Below are 4,457 nucleotides of genomic sequence, written 5' to 3'. Positions count from 1 at the left end.
TTACTAAACTGTATGTGGGGTTGTACTTCTTGCTAGGTGTTTAATGATTATGTTCTAATGTGTGGGGCTGGCCTGTTGGCTGTGAAGATAATACTCCTGGGGGAGAAAACTGTTTATCTCTGGGCCAGGGCTAGGGTGTCTCTCACAGACTTCTGAAAGAGCTGGGCTGAAGAGACCCTTACAAACCACATGGATCAGTTATCTCATTTAGAGATGGGGAAATTGAGGCCCAACGTGGAAGGCACGTGTGGAAGGCTGTGTAGTGATCACACCGGCAATGAATTTTTCCTTCACCTGGTCTCTCATAGTATTTACAGATGTCTTGTGGCAGAAGCTGTGACTTGACTTCTTCCTCAATGGCCATTTCTTCTTCCTTCTATCTGGAGAGATTGGAAAGCTGACCCACCTTCCTTGCAGCAAGGATTCTGGATGCAAGGTGAGTTCCACCCATTAGCTGTCCTTGTAGAGGTGCTAGAGATGTGTTGGTGGAAGCCATGGTGACTGGATTTAATATCCCAATGGCTGGCTACCAGCCTCCAGGACTTTAAGGGGTAGTGGCAGCAACATGTTCCTGATGCTGGATTGTAGCTCTGGTAGCGTGTTCTTGAGCTCTGTGGTCCCAGGTGGACCCCCAGACTTCTGCCCCTTCTAGCCTTCCAGTGCCTTTTTTTGTGGTGGGGGGAGGTAATTCCTTGCATTATGCCTTTTTCTGCTTGACATGCCTAGAGCGATCTCTGTTTCCTGCCCTGAACCCTGACTTATCCCTCTGTGTTAGCACAAATCATATTTATGACAGGTAATAATGTTTCTCTCCTGGCTCCTAATCTTATGTTTTCTATGTCCTAGAGAATATACCTGTTCATGTCATCCCTGAATCTGAAGCTTGTGAGATCCAAAACTAGCTTCATTATTTTCCCTCCAAAACCTACTTTCCCTATAGACTTTGTTTTGTCTATCCTCATCTCTACTTCCTCCCCATTACTCAGGTTTGGAGGTAGCTTTGGCTTTCTTTTTAGTGCTGTCATATACTTGTGAAATCTTATTGGTGCTATTTTCTCTGTTAGTTAGGACTATTGGTTTTAAGTGACCCAATTATATTGGATCAATGAACAGAGAGAATGTAATAGATAATATGTATGTGATAGATTATTTGCATAACTGGAGAGACTGACATCAGGTATGGTTGGATCCAGGGGCTCAGAGAATGTCATGAGGACTTGTTCCATTGCTCCTTCCTTAGGCCCTGCTTTTTGCCAGTCCCTCTCCAATGATGATAGGCCCTGACAGCTCTAGGTTTACATAATTTTTACATCAAACCTTGTGGGGATAAGGTTGATCTTTCTTATTGTTCCCCAGAAAAGTTCTAGAAAAAAGTCTTTTGGGGTAAGATTGAACCAACCACTTGTCATGGGTTGAATTGTGTTCTCCCAAAAGACACGTTGAAGTCCTGACCACCAGTAGCTCAGAATGCGGTGTTTTTTGGACATAGTTTTGTTGCAAATGTAATTCGTCCAGTTATGATGAGGTCATAGGGGAGCAGAGTGGGCTGTTAACCCAAAGTGACTGCTGTCCTGGTAAGGAGAGCAGAGTGAGACACAGAGAACAGAAAGCCACACAAAGACGCAGAGACACAGCAAGAAGAGGGCCATGAGGCAGAGATTGCAGTGATGCCACCACGAGCCAGCGAATGTCTGCCGGCTACTAGAACTTCTTAGCAGGCACTTCTCACTGGCCTCTGAGCTTTGTCTTTATCTCCACTAAGACATTTGTAGTGGTCAGCTTGTGCTGCTGTAACAAAATACCACAGTTCTCCTGAAGCCTTTCTCCTTGGCTTGCAGGAGAGCCTTGGCTTGCCTTGGCCTCTTCGTTGGCTTGCCTCCTTCTCCTTCTAGCAGTGTCCCCAACTGCCCTTTCTCTGTCCTAGACATCCCTGGTGTCTCTTCCTCTTATAACGACACCAGTCCTCTGGGATTAGGGCCCACGCTAAGACCCCATTTTAACTTTGAAGGCCCAATCTCCCAATAATGTTACATTCTGAAGTGCTGGGGGTTCAGGATTCCACATATGAATTTGGGGTGTGGGGGACACAGTTCAGTCCATAACAGTACTTAAGACTTTCTATTTTATTTTATTGATATTTGTGTGCTTATTTTAATTCTCTTAGAAGGTGGTAATTTCCTTGAAGGTAGGGAGGTCTATATTCTTTTATCTCCCATAATGTTTAATATGCTTCTTAGACTTAGTCAAAGCCTAAATTTCTTGTTGAGTGAATGAATGGAATATGAAGTAATTCTTGATTAATAAGAGTTTCTCATTCCCCAAACTTTTGGGGCAAAAAGAGCTACATAGTGCAGACAGCATTGGACTTGATGTCAGAGACCCAGGTTCTTTTCCTAGCTCTGTCACTTTCTAGCTGTGTGATCTTGGGCAAGTCACTTAAGCACTCTGGGCCTCAGTTTCCTCATTTGTAAAATGGGAATAATGATGCTTTCTTGTTTGCTTTACAAGGCTGTTTAGGAGAATTAATGAAATCATTTAGTCATTCAGAAAATACTTTGGGACCCCTGCTGTATACAAGGCACTGTTCTAGGCACATGGGATATGATGGTGAACAAGCTAAACAAGGTTCCTGTCCTCATAGCTCTTGTTGGGGGGAACAGATGATTAATAAGATCATCAGTATAGAAAATAATTTCAGAAAGTGCTAAGTTCTGTGTAGACAATAAAGTAAGAGATGTGATAGTGAAGGCTTGCCTCCTAGAAATGGTAGTTAGGGAAGACCTCTCTGAGGAGGTGACATGTAAGCCAAGATGTGAATAGTGAGAAAGAGGGGCACCTGGGTGGCTCAGTTGGTTAAGTGTCTGGGTCAGTCGGTTAAGGTCATGATTCAAGGGTCCTGGGATTGAGCCCCACATCGGGCTCCCTGCTCAGTGGGGAGTCTGCTTCTCTCTCTCCCTCTGCTGCTCTCCCTGCGTGTGCTCTCTCTCTCTCTCTCTCTCTGTCAAATAAATAGATAAAATCTAAGAAAAAAATGGTCAATCTTGAAATAGTGAAAAAGAATTGGCTATTCAGAGCATTCTGGGCAGAGGGAACAGCAAAGTCCCTGAGCGCAGAGATAGTGAGTGAGTGTCATTATAGGAAAGTAAGGACATTCGAAACATGAAGCTCAGTAATGGGGAAGGTTTTCCAGACATTGCCGAAAGATCCCTGGAGTTGGGGCTTTATCCTTGATTCAACCACAGTGTATGCTTGGGACATCACTTCCCACGTGTGCTACTTGGGGCACATCACTGCCTCTCCTGGGCTCCTCCTCCCTGCTCTGCCAGGCTGCTGGCATTGGGGGACCATGTGGAGGAAGGCACTTTGAAAATATAAAGTGCTGTACAATTTCCAGGTGGTATCAGTATTTGAAAACATGTTACCCATGATTAAGGGTTTTGGACTTTGAATTCAGCAAGTAGCTTGCTGATCAAATTTTCTGAAGAGAGCTGCAGTCACCCCCATTTAGGGCTCAAAAGTGCCTATGTCAGGCTTTTCAAAGCAAATTGATAAGAATTAAGTAGATGCTGGAGCAGGGAACTGCAAGCTGTCTTTCTTTCCTACTTTCTCCCCTATGGAGCCTCTATACACAAAATTTGGTATGGGCAATCACCTATTTGGGGCTTTTGGGTGCCTATGAAACTATCTTAGGGTGTGGTCGCTGGATGTGAGTGTGTATATGTGTGTGTGTGTGTGTGTGTGTGTGTGTGTGTAGTGTTTTGTATTGCAATAGAATATTCCAGAAAGGATATCTTAAGCATTCCACCGCCGCCAGAACTGACATGATTGAACATGATACACATATTTCTTGAGTAGTGAAATTGCACCCAAGACACATATAAATGACATATTAACAGAGCATTCTTTTAAGAAGAGCTGATTACTTCAAAGTTTTTGGTAGTAAAGTGTATTGCCTTTCAACTTGTTCCCAGGTTTCTCCCCCACACCGCAAGAACTACCTTCCTTTCCCCCAAACTCATCTGTGTTATACAGAGACTTTCACATCGTAAGCATCTTGAGGCATGCAGTGACTCCCGCCCTCTGTATTGCTTACTCTGAAGGTTGCCAGATGCCGAGGCCTTTAAGATAATGAATATGCATGCTGGAAGGTCACTGTCAGGAAAAGGGAGCACTGTTTCCTCTTTTCATCTGGGGGAGGTTCCAGTGGAATTTTACCAAGCCTGAGTTTAGAAAATAACCAGGACAGTGCTAAAAACCTTCCTGGGTGATGCTTTGGCTGTTGGTTTGAAGAATGCATCCTCTCTCTCTCTTTCTACCTCCCTCTCTCTGTCCTTGTTGGCTGGACTCTAGTCTCTGTCCCCATTTCTCTGTCTTTCTTTCCTTCTCTTGCTCTTCCCTACCCCACCCCCTTCATCCCTTATTGATTCACCTCATTGGAATAGAGTTCTGTTCAACTA

This window comes from Callorhinus ursinus, unplaced genomic scaffold, assembly GCF_003265705.2.
Source record: "Callorhinus ursinus isolate GAN/ISIS: 27379988/994484 unplaced genomic scaffold, GSC_fseal_2.0 scaffold3, whole genome shotgun sequence".
Classification (NCBI taxonomy): domain Eukaryota; kingdom Metazoa; phylum Chordata; class Mammalia; order Carnivora; family Otariidae; genus Callorhinus; species Callorhinus ursinus.
This window is presented reverse-complemented; position numbering follows the sequence as displayed.